Source organism: Charadrius vociferus, unplaced genomic scaffold, assembly GCF_000708025.1.
Source record: "Charadrius vociferus isolate BGI_N301 unplaced genomic scaffold, ASM70802v2 scaffold59, whole genome shotgun sequence".
NCBI lineage: Eukaryota > Metazoa > Chordata > Aves > Charadriiformes > Charadriidae > Charadrius > Charadrius vociferus.
The window spans coordinates 6133618-6154318 of record NW_009661371.1 but is presented as its reverse complement, the minus strand read 5'-3'; the positions used below and the strand labels follow the sequence as shown (position 1 = coordinate 6154318).

General features: G+C 37.3%; 1 protein-coding gene across 1 annotated transcript in view; it reads left to right on the top strand.

Moving 5' to 3' along the window:
- Positions 1–20701, top strand: part of MARCH1 (membrane-associated ring finger (C3HC4) 1, E3 ubiquitin protein ligase) — a 94758-nt gene that overhangs the window by 10370 nt on the left and 63687 nt on the right. The gene's annotated exons all lie outside the window — the stretch shown is intronic.

Genomic DNA, 20701 nt, shown 5'->3' with positions numbered 1-20701 from the left:
CAATTTAATTAAAAATGGGCACGTGGTCGAAGATGGTTATATGTAGATGCTGACTTCTGTAGACAGGGAAAGAAAACTGCCTGTGACCTCATTAGGCTAATTACATCTGGGGTTACTCTTTTATTCCCTCCCCCGTGTTCTTTCATAAAGTATGAGATGGCAGTAATAGGATGAGATTAAGAAGGAGAAATTTAGACTGAAGGTGAAGAACATACTCTTGACAAGGAAATGTCTTAGGCAGCTGTATGATTTTGTATAAAGGGTTACAGACTTTGTGTTTAGTAGGGTAATATAATTTTACCTATTCAGATTTAAGGATATACTCTTCTTGGTAAGTGGCACTAATTTAGACTACAGTATTTCCTGATGCTGAAATAATTGATTTTTTTTTATTTTATTATGGAAACCTAAGTTTATTTAATCATGTTTGATGTTTGTTTTCTCTGGGTAATATTATTTCAGAATGTGCTAATTGCTTCTTGTAATCTATAAATATTAATGCTCATGAGATGTTAATAACAGCTGATAAAAACGAAACACAGAAAAATGAGCAATTCAATTAATCAATTTAAACTGATTTTATAATTGCATAGATAATTACTAAATTGTCAAAACATCAATAATGATGCCTGTTGAACTACAGTAGTATGAGGTAGTTTGAATATTTTATACAGACAACTAAGTATGATTTCCCTTCAGTTTCTTTGCTGTTGTGGGTTAAGGCCATTTTATTTAAAACTGAGATTACAAAATCCTGAAGATGTTCACTTGTGGACAGCCAATTCAAGCTACTCATGCCATTTTTAAAGAGGTGCTAATCGCCCACTAACTTTAAATGGCTAATGATGCCCCCTATCTCTGAAAATCCTGTTCTGTGGTCTAAAGAGAGGTTTTCAAAAATATGAACCTAAAATTTGCTTTTAAATCATTATTTTGAGATTTCATAAAAATGGGCTGACTTTCAGAGGAACCAGTTGAAATTATATGCTTAGACTATCTGAAATGATGCATCTCAGAGTTTGGTGATTTGTGAAAGTGTGATATTTAGGTGCAAGGTCTCATTCAGATAGCATTAGAAAATCTACCATTACTGAAATCTTGCTGTAATCAGGGTTCTATGCTGTCAGAAATTGTTTGAAATAATGAGAGGATGATTCAGGCAGATTTTTTTTTTTTCATTATGTTTAATTCTCCATGGAGGGAAGAGAAAATGAGATGAGGAACAGAATGGAGGAAAAAATAGGAAAAAAGTAAATTCTGTATAAATACAGATGTCAACTCCACTTTGATTAGTAACTTGTACAACTATGAGTTCACTTGTTCTCAAACAAAAAAGGTAATTTTCTTCCAAATGCTTTTTTGTCATACCATATTCACAGTTCACTTCGGCTTATATATTGAGAAGTATTGATGGGTGATAGAATGGGCAAGGCTGAATATTTACTATGTTGACACTTCCAACCAAATGCATTTCTGTGGGTGCCTACCCTTTTAGCATGCAAATACATTTAAAATACCCTTTAAAAAAATTGGAGCCATCCATCATTAATCTGCTATTTTTGCAGATCTGTTCTAAGGAGACTTTGTCTGAGTTTATACATGCACCATCAGTGACAGGAACCACAAACAGTCATCTTGCTTCTGATTTCTGTATTTTAATCATAGGATCATTCATTTTTTTTCTGCTTGATCTGAATGTTGATCATATTTGCTTTCTAAACATAGACATAGAGAACATACAGTATAACATAATTCATGTAAATGTGTTTCTTGGAAAAGCTTTTCCCATGACTCTGAAGAAGTGATTAAAAGGCAAAGAACTCTGCAAAGTGTAACAGTAAAACTTTGCTTTAACGCTGCAAGTGACCTAAAAGCATTTTGTTTAACATGTACAAAAAGCTTTCATGTAGTACGTGGCTAGACATAGGATTGAATCAAGAAATACTAACTCTAGGACCAGTCTCAAAAATACGGTCTGTTTTTGGTTTTTAAAAAAGTCTTTTTTTAGAGGAGCTTTCTTATCAGGTTCAGATAGGAAAGAACTTCAGCAATATTTAAGAAACCCACTTTCGTGACATACGTAGCTGAACCTATGTTATTGTCTTCTATTTCCTTGTTCAGATGTTTTTTGGGTGGGGTTTTTTGTTTTAGGGGGAGGAAACAAGGTAGAACCTTACATTCTTAACCCTCTGCAGCATCACATTGCTGCTCCACAGTGTCCTTTCTGTCACTGAACCATGGAAAATACCATGACTTCAAATTGTGTGGAGCTGCAGAGGGAAAGGCTGTCGCATGGCTGTTTCTGCGTACTGTCATGAATACATGGCCCTGCATTTTAACTGGCACAAAGGTCCCATCGGCCATCCACGATTTCTTTGGAATTAATTAATAAGATAGAGGTTAGGTGTAGGTAGGGGGTTTGGTTTGTTTTTTTTTTTTCAGTTTGGCATTTTGCATTTGAAGAACCGTTTGCAAAGAGATTTTTTTTTTTTTTTAATAATGTGGATGACAGTAACGTGACTTAATGCTTTGGTCAGTCGGTACCTGTCAAGGAAAACGCATTGCTTATCAGCTTCTCAGATGCATGAGATGTGCAATTAGCTTAGTAATTTTGTATATTTAGTCTCATTTCAAAGTGTTTAATAAAGCAATTGGTTTCTTGCAGATAAAAAAAAAAAAAAGATTGAAATCAATTCATTTTTGTTCATGAGAAAATTCAATACGCTTTGGTTATCTGTGTATTTAGTTTATTTTTGGGATGTAATTAACTGCATAAAGGCCAGTCAGAATGGGATCTGTTTGTGCCTATCTATGTATCAGTGCATTCAGAAATGACTATCAAACTGTCTGCATAAAAAAGTATACTTGGGGCCAGAATGTACTTTAATTAAAAAAAAAAAAAAAGTCCCTACAAGGAAAGATCCTCTTTTGTTTTTGAGAAATTTTAGTCATCTAGAGATCTATTCATATTTTAGGAATTTTGGGTTTAGGGGCCATTGTCTGGGGGTTTGGTGTTCTATCTTTCATTTTATTATTGCATGGTACAGGCAAATTCTTTCTTTACCAAAATATGTATAAAGGTAGAAGAATATTTGAGAATTTTGCTTTCTGTTATCTCATAGGGGATCAGACCAAGTTCACTAGTGATTCAGGTTTCTTACATTCAAAGCAGTATAGTGGAATGAACGTGACCTTACCTGTATGCTTTTTGTTCTAAATTGAGAGACTAGAAACCTGGTATTTGCATTTTCCTGATTACGAGCTTGTATTTTGCTTTAATATAGATTGCTTCCTTCAGATAAATAAGCTATAAAAGCATTCTGGCAAGCTTGCAGACTTGCAACCTGGCTCTCTCAGGAATAGTAAATATAATTTCTAACTTAATCTGTTAGAAGTTCTTTAAAAAGTTAATATAGTCACAAATTCCCACCATTATTTAATGAATTATTATTAATTATTTAATTACTTAATTAGTTGAGCCTTTTAATGCATTTTTATATTAGATGCAGTTTAAAACTGAAGACAAATTGAATAGACTCCACTGTATAAACTCCTATTGTGGCGTTATTTAAAATAATATGTAAAATGTATTTGTTTTCATTCTGTTTTGCTGAGAATGGAGTGAGGCAGTTCTCTTACACAGCTTAGTAGCTTCTGCTTTTCCCTGCAGACAGTATAGTGCCTAATTTGATGCACGGCATTTTATTTTTTTCCAAATAACTACAACATCTTAACTACCAAATAACTTCTGTGGTGCCACAAAATTGTAAATGGTGGTGTAGACATTCTTCCTCAACAAGCTGACAACTTCTTTTAGAGCTTTCTGCAAACTGTCATGGTCTCAGGTTTAGTGCTTAGATGACTTTGAATCTCTACCAGACTTTGTAAGAAAATCTGGAAACTATGAAATCTCTGATGTCACATAAGAAAACTGAGAATTGATAACTTGTGATACACAGGAATAGTGTAAAGATTTTTTTTTTTTAATTTTTTTGTTTAGTTATGCAGAAACATTTTGGAAACCATTCAACTGTCTTGGACTGATTGCAGCTGCCAGAAAATGTAACTACTTCAACATTTATTAGCTGATTGTTTACATTAATCAGCTGGTCCATAGACCATCTGAAGCTGCTTCTAGGACTATGTTATTCTTATTTTTATTCTTTACATAAAATCAAAAAATTAGACCATTTGCATTATTATTTCAATAATATCCAATTTTTAAGTACCTTGGGAAAGGACTAATGTTTTCATTTCAGACATGAGAATTAAGTACTGTAAAGTTTCCTGTACCATAATAAAGAATGAGGAGAGAAAATACCTTTTTTTTTTTTTTTTCCCTAAATGGTGTGTGTGCGGGGAATCAGAGATGTGAAACTGAAAATGATTACATATTCACACCTTTCCCCTTCAACCTCAATACAAAATGAAGTCCAAGACTAAGAAATGCCAGCTTTTTAAATGCATTATTTAGAAAGCTAAGGGTGAAGACTGAATGTATTTCGATGCATTTGACCTGTAGGTTATCTTTAAAACAAAACATACATAAAAAAAAGATTCAGTAGCATGTTTGTGAATAATAGGTCTGCTCATGAAAGCTTATTAGTGTTCTCTAATAGCCTTCCATGCAGTTGCAGGTTCTTTTCATCCATATGGGGTATCATAGGGTTTTTAACAGCCTGTGGTGGGTTGGCCGTGGCTGGACGCCAGGTGCCCACCAAAGCCGCTCTATCACTCCCCCTCCTCAACTGGACAGGGGAGGGAAGATATAACAAAGGCTCCTGGGTCGGATGAGGACAGGGACATCACTCAGCAATTACCATCATGGGCAAGACAGACTCGACCCAGGAATTTAATTTAATTTATTGCCAATTAGAAGTCAGAGTACTTAGAAATAAAAACTAAATCTTGAAACACCTTCCCCCCACCCCTCTCTTCTTCCGAGGCTCAATGTCACTCCCAATTTTGTCTATCTCCTCCCCCCGAGTGGCGCAGGGGGATGGGGAATGGGGGTTGCGGTCAGTTCATCACACACTGTCTCTGCTGCTTCTTCCTCCTCAGGGGGAGGACTCCTCACACTTCCCCTGCTCCACCGTGAGGTCCCTCTCATGGGAAACAGTTCTCCACAAACTTCTCCAATGTGAGTCTCCCCACAGGCTGCAGTTCCTCATGAGCTGCTCCAGAGTGGGTCCCTTCCACGGGGTGCAGTCCTTCAGGAACCAACTGCTCCAGTGTGGGTCCTGCACGCAGTCACAAGTCCTGCCAGCAAACCTGCTCCAGTGTGGGCTTCTCTCTCCATGGGGCGACAGGTCCTGCCAGGTGCCTGCTCCAGCGTGGGCTTTCCACAGGGGTCACAGCCTCCTTCAGGCATCCACCTGTGCCAGTGTGGGGTCCTCCACGAGCTGCAGGTGGATATCTGCTCCACTGTGGACCTTCATGGGCTGCAGGGGGACAGCCTGCCTCACCATGGTCTTTGCCACAGGCTGCAGGGGAATCTCTGCTCCAGCAGCTGGAGTGCCTCCTCTGCCTCCTTCTTCACTGGCCTTGGTTTCTACATAGTTGTTGCTCTCACATATTCTCACTCCACTCTGCAGCTGCAGTTGCATTTGCAGTACGTCTGTGTCCGTCCCCCCCCCGTCCGTCCCCCCCCAATATGTTATCACTGAGGAGCTACCACCATCACTGATGGGCTCAGCCTTGGTCAGTGGTGGGCCTGTCTTGGAGCCGGCTGCCATTGGCTCTGTTGGGCATGGGGGAAGCTTCTAGCAGCTTCTCATGGAAGCCTTCCCTGTAGCGCACCCACTACCAAAACCTTGCCAAACAAACCCAATACACAGACTTTGATAAATGTTTTTTCTTTCATTAATTTCTCCTGTTGCATGCCTTTTAATGTCCATTGAATGTTAACTTTTACCATTGACCAATTTTTCTGACAGAGTTCCAATCTTTAGTTACTTGCTTGTGTGAAGAACTACTGCTTGTTATTATTAACGAACTCCCTAGGCTCTTATTTGGATGCGTATTGAAATAAATTATCAAATCTGATATGGATTCTTTAGAAAGATTGCCCTTTATGCCTCCTTCACAGCCCAAATTAAAAAATTGGAAGCGTCTCTGAGGACCTAGCGTGTATTTGCTGTTTCTCAACAATTTGGAGACTATGGTGTGAATTTTGCAAAGGAAAAAAATCACTATCACTTATTAATACTATCTCCAAGGTTATGCCTTGTCAACCTTTGACAGTTACAATTAAAGAAATTAAACTAGGTGCTTTAAAACACCTGTTCTTGTTGGAAGTCTAAAGTATATGAGATACCTTCACAAGTGTATCAAGCAGAGCGCTACAGCTAACGCCAGGTTTCCCTGCAGTGGATTCCCAAATAATGGGAGCTGGAGGAAACCTGTCAGCACGTTCACAAGCGCTGAGAATTCAGTTGAATGGAAGAGTAGAAGGCAGCGTTAACTGTTCCGTTTTGGCAGATCCCACTGTTCTCTGCAGTCTTGGTGCTGTGCCTAGGCACACCAGGAACAAGATGCAAGGACGTCGTGATGAGCAATCAAAATGATAATTCGGGATTCCCGTCCAGGCACATGTGCGTTTGGCTTCCAGCTTCATCGGGATTGCTCCTGTGTCACTTCCAGTATTTTTTTGCAGGGGTAGAAAAGAATAGCAGCTTTTCCCAGGCTGCTGACGTAATGGTTGAGGGTTTTGAGGAAGGGACTAGAAGTTTGGTGTAAATAAAAACTGCTGACTTTAGTATAGATATCAAAAAATAATTTTTTATTTTCTAAAATGTGTTTGGGGAATGGTTTAAGATTGAAATTTAACCAAGTTTTTTTTTACTGAGGATGCTTAGGCAGAAGGGTTCTTGGAATCAGGGTGGAGTCTCTGGAGGAGCGGGTTGTTTTTGAATACGACTTCTTGAAAAGCTTTCTCTGAATAGATGCAGAGAGAAGTTTTGTTCGTAATTTTGTACCCAGGTTAGTTCTTTAGGTACTTGGCAGTAGAGTTTCTCTCATCAGGTTTAAGAAAAGGTGAAATTAAACATTTAGTGTTGCTACCTGAAGACAGATCTTTTGTGATCTCCAAATGTGGAGCTGTATTTGTATGAAGAGCATTGCTAAGACGGATGCTCTCTTGTTTCTGTAAATTGAGCAGTGCAAAATGATCCTGTGTGTTTCAGAAGTAATTGATGTGCCTCACGTAACTTGGTTTTAGGATGCCTCAGCATTATATAGCGTTGACAGTGTACTAGATTATTTGGTATTGCATGGTATACCTAGCTAAAAGTCAAATTTTGATTTTGGTATGGGGCAGAATTTGGCCCATAATTTATGCAGACCCTCTGCGATATCTAAGCACTGTAACACTTGCTAGGAATTTGGCTTTCTGCTTTAACTCCCAAAGTCTGATCTAAATCTTACCCTCAGTTTCATTTCAAAGTAGTTATTTTTCTGCCTGACATATTTACATGGGAAGTAGTCTTTCATCTGCCTTCATGAATTATGCAGGCAGCCGAGTTATCATACAAAGGTGGAAAAGGCTTTATGTTCAAAGGCTTTACTGGAGTCACATACTGTCATTGGAAGCTCTCTCGCTGGAAAATAATAATTAAAATTTTTGATGTGACTTTAAGGTGATGAAAAGCTAAAAAGGTGACTTTAAGGTGATGAAAAGCTGAAAAGCTAAAAGATCAAGATGTGCAGCTGTGGAAGGGGAAAGGACTGAGTGGAGGCTGTATGTGAAAGCAGCAGAGCGTATTGTCAGACTGGTCCTGAAGCCAGGACTGCAGGTGACTTGTTTAGTTTACACTTTTTAAGTTATTTATCCCTCACTTCAATGTATGATGTTTAATTTTTTTGGCTAGAAGTGCATAGGCAAGGAATACACTGTCACAGGGAAGAGTTTTGGTGTGATTCCATGTTGTACGTTATTTTTTGTGCCTGTTCTTAATTGTGCCATGGTTTAACTTGTATACTTGCCTTTAGAAGCATATTTTTTATTTATGCCTTCTATTAGTTTGGCAAATATTTAATTGTATCTTTTTGGTAGCTTATAAAAGCAGCCTCAGAGTATTTTAAAGTAAGATTTGTAAGTAGGATCATACATCTTTAGAAATGAGATGCTTGGGTTTTGTCAGAGAATCTTCAAGCATTTTTGGAACATTCAGCCTGGTTTAGAAATAGCTTGGGGCTTTATATATTAAGAGGAATGTTAAATGTGCTTTTTGCTGTTCTCAGTCACACAGGCATTAGGATGTATAAATGCAGCATTTTCAACCAGTTATCTAGTTAATAGTTTGCAGTTGGCAATAAACTGTATGGGCATTTATAATTTTAATAATTTTATGATTACTTAATAATTACTTGTTCTGTTGTATGCACACTATGCTGAGGTATGTTAAGTTTCATCAGTTCCAAGTTAAAATTTTCAGGGTTCTTGTTAACCATAATACTAATTAAAACTAAAAACACAGTAAGATATTAGATTATAAAAAATGATTAATTCCAGTAATTTAGTGAGTTAAAAAAAACGCATTGAGTCCCTGTTACATTGCTAAATATCAACATATACTGCGTAGTTTGTGTGTATGAAAATGCGAACACTGCAGAAGAAATAAAGCTACTTCCAGCTGTATGATCAAATACCTTCTATTTAAGGTCATGTAATACTTTAGTAAGTTAAAAATAACACCAGAATTGAACTGTTCAGGTATACATTACTGTTTATTATTATTTCCCTTTTCTAATACTCAAGTATTTGAAAATAAACTCGGACAAAAACTTTACATTGCTTACAACTAATGAGTACTTTACAAGTCTCCCATGGCACCAGCAAGGGCCTTTGTGATCCCAAATTTATCCGTAAAAATAATGAATATTTTTTCTGTATTATACCCCAGTTTTTTAAGCTCAGTCAGCACAGGACTTTGCAGAGTGATTCAAGTACATGGAATTTTTAAAGACACAAAATGAGGTTTTTTACAAAAAAAAGTAAAGTAATATTAATAGCCAACTTTAAAAAAAAAAAAAATCTTATTTTAGTGGCTCTAAGCATGTCCAGTCAGTTTGGCTAGGGATTGGGCTATGTGCAGGGTTGCTACTTTTTTTTTTTTTCTTAAACAGACTTTGCCTTCAAACTACATCTGACAGTTTTCAGGGCGCACTCACGTTCCAGGCTGCTGACAATGAGCTGGCACAGGGCTCATAATGAACGCTGGTGGTAGCATTCACTAGGAGCATGAGCATATCATCCGGCACTTTCTATTAGTTCTTGTATTTCCAGTAGTACAATGACTTCATTACAATTACATGGCTAATGTAGCTATGCCCTCATAGCAGGATTCAATTTACTAGTGAAATAAATGAAACCAAAATGATAGGCAATTCAAATCATTCAAGCTGAGGATTTACACTGAATGTGTAGATTTGCATTAAAGCTTTTGATGTTGTTACCAAATTGAATGGGAATTTTAGATGTTATTTCCTCTATTGTAAATCAAGTTTGAATGAAGAACCAGTGGCACCATTGCATTTGGTTGATAACAGGGAGCAGAATGCTGAGCATAGAGAGGAGATAATATGCTCGTGTACAGATCTTCACGTGTCCTGCATGGCAATATCTGCATCATAACAAGCCAGTACGTATCAGCAGGGCCAGTCCCGGTGTTGCAGATGTGTAACCAAGATTCTCTTAAAAAAAGAAGAAAACATGTTTTCTCCCTGCCCGTTCCTGGGTTACTAAAGGAAGTCATATGATCAAACCAGAATGTGTTCCTTTCAGGCGCTGCCTCTTGTCCTGCCGCCTCGCTGGGCATTCTTCATTTAGGGGAGACTAAAACATGGGTTTCTTTAACTTTTTATCTTATCGTATGCTACAAAGTCGTCACAATCTCACATCAGCAGTGGGTAGTCAAAACCAGGAAACCAGCTGAATGTGATTAATTATCAGAGACTGTAATTTTGGTATTCTGCTAGGTTAAAGGAGTGCCGTGATGCATAGGCCACTTGGCATGGTTTGATTTGGAAGGTAAAAGTACTTTACTCATTATAATGTTACCCTGCTGTCACAAGTTAGGTGTGTTTCTTGCTTCATTTCTGGTTTACGCTGTGTGAATCCAAGTTCACACAGAGTTCTGTTTTCATTTTTTAATTGGGTGCTCATCATTGTACCCTGAAAATCAAACAAGGAAATCCAATGCTATATCCTATTTCCAAAACGGAATAGAATAAACAGAGAACGAAGTTCAGATATTCACTAGTATACTAAGATACAATTTTTGTGGTATAGATTGTAACATATATATGTTTTATAATAAGATCCTGGTGAAATACATGGTGTTACAAAATCAAAGCAGGTGCATACTGGTGTTTGCAACATTTTAGAAATTTGAATATAAATGAATCTGAGGCAATAAGATTGTGAAAGTGGTACAGATTTTGGAATAGTTTGTGTTGTCTATAATTTAACGTCAACTGAAGTGACAGTTGAGGAATCATCTGTGCAGTACAGAAATGTTGTGGGAGGAGAAGAAACCTTTTCCCATGAATAAAACACGTCTTTTTATTAATGAATGAAGGTTGTCTAGTGAAGTCTCCCATACAGGCTTTTTACTGCCTAGTTTCTCCCATAGGTTGAATTGAAAATAGTGCTCCTTCAAAGTTTTCTAGTAATACCAATGTGTAAAATTCACTACAAGCAATGGGGAGTCAGTCCAGTTTGTCATATTTCTTCAATTGATGGTATTTAAAAGTAAGCAGGCCAGAATTTAGGGTTTTTCTTTACCTTTTAATGTTAACTTCTTAGAGTAAGATTTGAATAACAGAATAAACTGTCACTTTCAAAAGAAGAGGCAAGTCAAGGATTAATAATGTTATAAAATGTTAGGAAGCATCTTGCAAGGTGCAGGTGTCATGTCATAGCTGGGAATAATGATTTAGTGTCATTTTGAATGAAAATATTTATCTGTATAAAAACAGTTTTATTGACAGTTATTCCAAAGAAAACTTGAAAAATTGGTATTTATTACAAATACTAGTAATCAGTTTTAAATTTAACAGCAGAACACTTTACAAGGCAATAAATATCGGATTCATTTAATTTACACATGCCAGCAGTGTAACGTAATTAAATCAAATTTGAGACCTTGCTAAATATCTCTCTGAATCCTCTCTAGTGACATATCATGTTTAGAGACCAGCAGACGCGATAGGTAAGGAGAAGTGCAGATATATTGAATTTGCTTGTGAAATGGTGTGCACAAGCAAACTGAAGTGCACTGAATGAAACGTAAGCAGCGGTATTAAAATCAAAGAAATGCTAAAAGCCCGTGAGCAATCCCTGCCTTAGGCAGCCAGGGCCCATGTACTATTCTGGTATAAAAAATGCTTTATGCTTGGGTCTCGCTGACCTTGCCTCGTTTACTAAAGCTCTGTGGGGCCTCCCGCTGTGGTGCCTGTGATCCTAGGATCAGCGAGATGCCACAGTGGAGATGCCGTGGTTCTGCACTGCATCTCAAGTGTGTGTCCCTAGCAGGACTCCCATCTGAAAGTGTATTGGTAGAAGTCCAATTTGAATGATGTTGGTTTAGTTTTTAGAAGACATATGACTGATACGATGCTTTTAGATTAGGTTTTTATTTGATGCACATACCAACTTCTGTGTTGGGAAATATTCCCAAATTCTTGCATAAATTTTGTATATTCAGATCTTAAAAGTCATTTAGTAGGATGTGTAGGAAGGATGGTCACTCTTGAGCATAATCCTAGTTAAAATAGCTAAACTGAAAATTTTCATTGGAGTGAATGTTCCAAACACAGTTTTGATGCTCAGTTCTGTTGCAGTGTTTAGTGTAAGTAAGGCAAGGTGAAAAACTCAGAAATGTATTAGGGAAAGAAAAAGTGACAATGCATGGAAATAGCTTTTAGATGAGCAGAGAGAAATGCCAGATTAGAAAAGCCCAAATCCTTTCTGGGAGTAATAAAGTCCTTGAGTGGTTTTGAAAACATTGAGTAGATATGGAGTCAAGGATTATGCAAATATTGTTTGTTAATTATTTTGTTTCTGTCAAGATAAAGTGCAAAATGAAACTGGCTAGGGGAAGGGATAACTTCTGCTGATAGTAAGGGATTATTCAGTGTAAAGGAAGTAATAAATTATAGAAAAATTAACTATTAATCTCAGGTTTGTTTTAGTACCAAATTTATGTCTTGGCTGTAGTATGTAATTTTGTATCATGTTCCTGAAGAATGTTCTTATCAAAATATCTAGTGTTTTAAAAAAGGTGGGGATCTTCCTGAAAACCGAGTTCTTTCTCCCAATTTAAAAAAAAAAAGTTCATTTAGGCTTTTCATTGAAAATTGAGATTTTGTGTTTGAAACAGGAGAACCTCAAGCCAGGTTTCTCATATCCATGTTAGTTGCTATGGCTGCCTTACTTATATTGCATTTTGCGTGTAGCATCTTACAAAATGTTTAATAAGCTGGCGTGATACAAGTAGTCTGAGGTCTGAGAGGGCATACTTTATAGAGTTGTTTGGGAGCAGACGGCAATAAAGTACTTATGCCGTTTTATGCTTCCTAGGACTTTCAAAACTGAAGCTTGGCATTTTTTTTCATTGGAAATATTACTCAGACAATTCATTGTTATAGGTATTGGTCAGGTTTGAAACAAAACTTGTCATTTTGTTGGCATTAATACTTTGAAATTTTTTTAAAAAAATAATCATATTTTCAGTGGAAGGCAGAATGGTTTAAGAAAAATCTTCTTACTAAGCAACAATTTTGGTCAAAATGAGATATTTTCACCAAATGAGATATTTTCTCTAATGAAAACTGCAAAACATTCTTTCCAAAGTAAAATAGAGGAGACTTTCTCCATCGAGTCCAGTAACCCGCTGTTATAATTTTCATGTTATTCTTGAACTTATTGCCAAACAGATGTACTTTTTTCTGCTTTTACTGGGAAGTTGTTTTTCTAACAATTAAGAGTCTTCTGTGTCTACCCTAAATTTACTCTGTGGATATTTTATACTCATTTATTTTCTGCAAACTGTGGCCTGTCTTAACTTTTCCCTTCCTTAGTTATCTACTGCAGAAGTATTTATACCTAGCAGATATCCTATCTCAGCTGTCATCTTGCTAATCTAAACCAGTCAAACTCTTTAAGCCTCTCTTGGAGAGTATGCTTTCCATTTCTCTAATGATTCTACTGGTTTTTGTGCCCCTGTTCCAGTTTCAATTAATCTTTCTTATGTGTCTGTCCTTGTACGTGCTGTTCCAGATGTGATCTCATCAGTGCCTAGCACAACAATGACAACATTTTCCTGATTCTTTACGGAAAGCATTCATCTTTTCTTTTACTGTCATTTAAGAAAAGGATTATAAAGAAACCTGCTATTGTAGACTTTGGATTAAGTTGCCTTATACAAGATACTGTGCTGAAACAAATGCATCATTTAATAAGAATAGCAATTACCATTTTTATCTTGAAAAGAAGAAAGGATGCAGGGAAGTAAAGAAGTAGAGTTTTCAGCTAGAAATTAGTTGCTTTGCAGAGAAGAGATTGAAGCTGAAAGTTCAGTTAGGAGCTTCCATGTTACGTGATATAAAAAGTAAAAAGGATGGTGCAAGGCCAGTTAGGTTTTTTGTTTATTTCTTTATCATTGAAAATATGGGAATTTAGATATGGTAACTTAAAACAGGATTTACCGCATCCAAAATTAACTCTTTCAGAAGAATGGTCTGTTTCCTGTTATGAACTCCTCAAGGAATCTTCCTCAGGATTCAAAACTATATTCAGTAAAATTTGAAGCATGAGAATAGATATATTTAATGTGAGAGTAACATGGCAGACACTGTAATGATGCTGTGTAAATCAGAAGTAAATGCTAGATAAAACATCTAGAATGCTTTGTATATTTTGACGCCATTTCAGAAATTATGATTCAAAAATATTTAGATTACATCTTGAGTCTTGAGCCTAATCTTTAAGGCTTGGAAAAAAAAAAAAAAGTAACAAAATATGAAATAACAGCTCAGCTCAAGGAGAGATAAAGTTATGTTACTACAGAAGCAGGGGAAGACCATACACAAACCGAATGGCACAGCAAACTGTTTTGGGAGTATGATAACTTTCTCATAATGCAGTATTTTCTGTTATGATCTGATAACGATGTAGAGATGACACTCGGCTGGGAATGATGGAAAAAATTGAGTTCCAGAAAGGATAGAAAAAATTAGTTCCAGAAGGGGCAGGTTGACTAATGGGATATAATTCAGTGCCCAGAAGGACAAGTGCGATGCACTGTATGGAGTCCATGATTTTATTTTATGGTTGAGCTGAATTATCATTTTACCAATACCCAAATGTGGATGTCTTTCCCTGCCTCATGTGGAGTAAGTCTTCCTCCCTTTCTTTCCCCCAAACAAAACCAAACTTGGAGGCAAGAGACTGATAAGAGGTAATTAATGTTTGGCCATATTTTTCAAAGTACCTTCTCTTTCCCCAAAGCCACTGAGCCTGTGTATCCTTCTTTAATTGTTTTCTTTAAAGTCTCTTTTCATTTTAGGGTCTTGGGGTCTATAAATTAAGACTGTTAAGTCTGTACAGCTAATACAGATCAGCTATTTTTTTTATTTTTATATTGTTCTCATTTCTTGCTTGTTCATTTAGTTCCTTCAAGTTCCCTGTACAATACTCAGTGTAGTGTCTAATGACCTTTTATAACACTAATCTACTCATCAGGGTTTTCAGAATAATTATTCTCAGGAGTCACAGAACATGAAGCATGCATAGCAGAACTCCTTTGTTTTGTCTCTCTCTCTCTCTCTCTTTGATGGCAGCATGTAAAATTATAGTCCTACATCACTATTTAGCATCTGGTTTCATTTCTCAAAGTGTATCTGGCAATCTTCTTTACTAGGTTTCTGTTCATCTGTGTGATTATCCTTCATCAAAGGTCTTTATAAAAAGTTTAAATATTTAGATAAACTTTACTGACACTTTTGATAAATGAGTTAAGTGCATTAAGGTTCTTGGAAGAAAAGAGGGAGTTACTTATATGCTATACACTAGTATATACACTAGTTTTCTGCATGCATATATATGGCCTGTAAATTAGAATGAAAATGAGAACTGTTTGTTCTTGATTATCCTGCCCATCACCAAGCAACTTATTAAATGGATACAGTCTTTGTTGTTGATTCTCCTTTATCTGATGTAGAAGTGATCTATTGTATCAGAAGTGTCTGAATTCAACTTAGGTCAGAACTACATTGGAGCAGAAAATCATAGAATCATAGAATGGTTTAGGTTGGAAGGGACCTTAAAGATCATCCAGTTCCAACCCCCCTGCCATGGGCAGGGACACCTCCCACTAGACCAGGTTGCTCAAAGCCCCATCCAACCTGGCCTTGAACACTTCCAGGGATGGGGCATCCACAACCTCTCTGGGCAACCTGTTCCAGTGCCTTACCACCCTCAGAGTGAAAAAATTCTTCCTAATATTGAATCTAAATATACCCTCTTCCACTTTGAAGCCATTCCCCCTCATCCTATCACTACATGCCCTTGTAAAAAGTCCTTCTCCAGCTCTCCTGTAGGCCCCCTTCAGATACTGGAAAGCTGCTGTAAGGTCTCCCTGGAGCCTTCTCTTCTCCAGGCTGAACAACTCCATCTCAGCCTGTCTTCATAGGAGAACCGCTCCAGCCCTCTGTTCATCTTCGTGGCCCTCCTCTGGCCCTGCTCCAGCAGGTCCATGTCCTCCTTATGTTGGGGACCCCAGAGCTGGATGTAGTACTCCAGGTGGGGTCTCACCAGAGCAGAGTAGAGGGGCAGAATCACCTGCCTCGACCTGCTGGCCACGCTTCCTCTGATGCAGCCCAGGATCCGGTTGGCCTTCTGGGCTGCGACCGCACATTGCTGGCTCATGCTGAGCTTCTCATCCACCATTACCCCCAAATCCTTCTCCTCAGGGCTACTCTCAATCCATTCTCCACCCAGCCTGTTGCCTGTTTTCAAACCATAAAACCCTACCTACCTCTGACAAAAACTTAAATAATTTTGCTCTTCAGAATAGAGTGAAACTAGGACTCTGGGGTTTTTTTGGTGGGTTTGTTTTTTTTTTTCCCCTTTCTTTCTTCCCCAGCAACAGACTGGTGTTATCCCAGGAGAGCTAGTAGTTTTGTAGTTTTAATGAGACACAACAGGGAGTAGCATCCAAGTCTCACAATTGGATAAGCTAATTCCACCAAGTAACCTCTCTTGTTAGGTGAGTAGCAACCTATCCAAATGAAATTTTCTTCAAACCCTCTCATATGAAATGATTTTATTTCAAGGAACATCTACTAAACTGAAATTTGGAAAAAATTTCAGCCATCTCTGTTAGTAACTGCAGACAGCATGTATATGTTTGTGTGATGTGTTTATATATGTTTATACTACTTTCTGTTAACTAACTTCTTCATTGTAATCACAGTAATGTTGGAAAAGTTGACTTATTCTTTATATATCTCCCATTAAAGAACTGTTACGAAGTCTGCTTAAAGATTTAGATATTTTCTTGCTGTTCCTTGAGTGGCCTGTGGAATAAGGCCTGCTGCTGTAAAAATCTTTAGCTACATGTGCACATTGTGAATTTAGGATAACATCTGGGGAATTAGCTTCTGGCTTTGGTACCTCAGAGCTAAAAAGGTTATTGTCTGCTACTTTACATACCTTATCTTTTTTAGGTTGCAATGCAAAGAGCAAGAACATGCTGTGTAAAGCAGTACCTTAAGCAGAATGTGCGGAGATACTAGCTTTGAAACTTTTAATGGAAATATTAAGTGTCATGAGGGTGCTCAGATACAATCATATATTTCTTGCTACCAGTGTAATACTGTATTTATGCTGGCATGATGCTGTTAAATTTTTTAAATTAAAAAATAAATTATTTTAAAAATGAAAAAAAATTTCCATTAAGGACAAATTGGACAACTAGCTTCATACTAAAAGCATAATCAAAGATAATTCAAATTACGTTGTTTGGTATTTGTGACCCTTTTATACAGGATATGAGATTTTTGCACAGCTGTTGGAAATAACGGAGTTTTTCCTTTATAAATGGTAATATTTTTTCAAAATGCTATCCAGCAAAGGTAAGGAGTTACTGTTTAAGTTACTTTGAACTTATTCTGTGAGGAATAAAATGTGGACAAAGCTATGGACAAAGGATGAAATCTCCAGTCCTTTTAAATTTTTTTTTTTATACACAGACTCTATACTCCCCAGGAACTTTCCCAAATACAGATGAATTAGCAATCTATGATTCACTGCAAGTTTTCACACTTACATAAAAAGTTATCTCCTCACAGTTTACAGAGCTGTTGAGTTTCGAGGAAATTTAAGTTAGTGGGAGCTAAATAATTTGCTTTACATTTGCAAAGATACCTTCCAGGACTGAGTTAGTGAAATACTGTCATACGTAATATTGTACAACAGTTTTATTGAGTAGTGTGAAATGTTCTCATTTATCTCCATCTTGGTAATTGAAATGACAAATTTCAGTCTTATAATTATCCAGTGTATGTCTAGTAATATAAGAAGGTCCAAAAGAAGACGAACTAAAAGCCTGTGTAGCCCAGCCTGCTATCTCAGATGATGGCTGATTGCGAAGGCTACAGGAAGGGTAAGGTAAGAGCAGAAGCTGTTGGCGTGGCTCCCCAGAATATTCTCCCATCATCCAGTGAATTGTAGTTCAGGGATTTCTTGTCCAAGAATTATTTTTTTATTCATTCCCCTTGAGTGAACTTTTCTTCTCCAAGTATGTTCTGTCACTTTTTGATCCTCTGTAAGCTTTTAAAAACTTCTGATGCGCTTATTAAACATGAGCCACTTCTGGTATTTACTTTGTTCTGAACCTGTCACCAGCTAGTCTGATTTGATGTTCCCTTGTTCTTGTACTGGTAGACTGGCAAATGTTTTCTTATTTTCCATGCCTCTTGTGATTTTGTGGCTCTCTATCATATTTCAACACAGTTCTTCCTCTTCTAGTTTGAATGATTATAGCTTATTGACTTGTTTCTTGTGCAGAGGCCATTCCACCTCTTGATCATACAAATTTTCCAGCAGATTTCTCACTCTTCATGTGTTTGGGGAAGGGGGAGGATTACTGTGAATGTTTATGCCTTTGGCAAATTGTTGGTTATTGTCTTTTTTTTTTTTTTTGGCCTATATCTTTTTAATTATCCAGAAGGTGTATTTTTTCATATTTTCGTCATATGAACACAATTTCGGCTTTTTTCCTTCACAGCTGTACATTCATTTTTTTTTCAACACTAAAGGGTACTGAATGCAATGTGAAAATTTACCCAGGAGTCTCAAATTTTGAAGTCTGGAACAGATGTTAAGGCAAGAAAAAATTTCTTGTCTAACTGCTTCATGGGCCAAGATGCAGAATTTCACCCTGAAGAATTTGAGCTCCTAAGAGGTATAGATGAATCTCAGTCATTTTCATAGGGTTTAATATTACTATTAATTTCTCTGCAGTTTTGAATACGTATATGTACAGTCTAGATTGATAGCACTTTTTTTTTTAATATCTGAATTGAACTTGACAGTGCTAAACAGAATATGAAGTGCTGCAGAGTCACAGATGTGGGTAGGTCACCCATTGCTCAACATTTATTCTGTCAGCTAAATCCAAAGAAAGGCCTCAAAAAAGAATTTTTGCTTGCCTTGGTTGGCTGAATTGGTAATCTGTCTCAGAGGACACATAGAGCCATAACAGAGAAAAAGATGACAGATGTCAATGTGTTAAAGAAGAGTCTGGGAAGAGCCTCCCATTGAGTTGCAAAGTTCAGACTGGCGCTCCGTGCTTTCTAAACCCCTCTCAGAGAGGAGTCCATGTGTGGCTGGATCCAGTCTTAGTCTCCAACTATTAAAAGGACTTTGGACCCAAGGTTCTGTCACAGAGTCGGTTTAATACAGCTGGAGCTGGGTGCCTCCAAAGAAGGACCCCCTTGGTTATTTTCCTGTGCATTTTAAACCCTCACGATCTATGACATACGCTGTTCATGCATCTGTTCACGTGACAAGCGTGTGTCTTTTGTCCAATCAAATTGTTCAACAGTTACATGTCCTTTTCGTTGACTGGAGTTTTGGTGCAGGCTCTTTAAACTTCTTACACAGTTTCTTAATCTTTTTGTCTCATCCGCACCTGAAATTCGCCTGCCTTCTGCTGACTCCGGCTAGAACGGTTCCTTTCTTCATTTCCAAGAATTATAGTTCAAGCATACAATCTTCATTAATATTACTTACACAATTTCATTATGTTAGTTAAGTTACAATGTATTGAAGCTGTACAAAACTAAGCGCTGTTCTTCTTGGACTAAGAAGAGGTTCAGCCTAAATTCACTATGTTGCCAGGCTACAGCCTGCAGCCCAAGGACGGCTTCACCGGTCTACCTACTTATGCTAAGGAAAACTTCAGCTTCCAACACAATGGTTAATAAGAAAATAATCTTTCCTGGTGCCCAAGATGAATTTGCAAAGGTGTGGGAGGAAAGTGCTTTTTTCTTTTTTCTTTTTTTTTTTTTAATCTTTCGGCTACCCTAAGTATACAATATACCGTATAGTGGATTTTCTATACAGTGCTTCTTACAGCAGAGCTGGCAGTTTACAGTACATCGCAAATGCACACTTAATAAACTAGCGAGTCGCCAGCTAATGTTCATTTGACAAGTATGATTCTTGGCATAATTAATTCGTTGAAATAAATACCTCTGAAAAATGCTGCCTTTTTGCGGTGGTTCTGCTTTGTGTCATTTTCATCATGAAAAATATCATGAGCTGTTTATTATATTTCTCATTATTTCCTTTGAATGCTTTTTAAAGTGCCTGAGAGTAAAAGAGGAGAGGAAATTACCCTTAATTTACCAGGTTTTTCTAGTTGCCAAATACACAAGCTTGTTGCCATGGAGATCAGTGCACAACTCGGCTGCCTGACTCACTGCTGGTAAAGGGAGCACCTTAATGGATTATCGAGTGAATGTTTGACTATATTAAATAGCTAAATAAACTACAGGGATTAGAACACATTTATTTTAGGATGCAAGGGAAGCTACTGATATTTCCCAATATCTACTCTCAGATTCCATTAAGTACTTATGAAAGATATACAGCTTTTCATTCTCTGCTCCTGTTTCACGTCATGTTTTTTCTTAGTACTGCAAAAGAACACGTACCAATTATAGCCCTTGGTGACGTGCACTGTAAAACTGAACTGAAAAGCTAATATAAATATGAACTCAAAGCTGCATGCACTGTGGCACTTAAAGAGTGGGAATTTAGCTTGGAGTGCAATGCAGAAGTGATTTGAAGTGGTGTAAAAGTATCATTTCTTTTTATGTTTGAAGTGGAAGAATAGATTCTAGCTAATGACTGAGTATCTCGGATGGGAATGTCTTCCTTGCATCTTTTAAATGCTATTGCCGATTCAGGGCTCCTAGTACTGATTTTTGCAGTGAGAACTGAGGGACTGACAGCAAGGCTCTTTCAAGATTTTTTAACTGGAAGTGTCCCCTAAGGTTTCCGCAATTATGAGCTAATCTCACTTCCTCTGTCCTTACATTGTGGAGATTCTTACTGAGCAGCTCATATACAGACCTGAGAAGGGAAGAAAATCCAGCTGTGCTACTTCTTCCTTCCAGTTAATTGCAG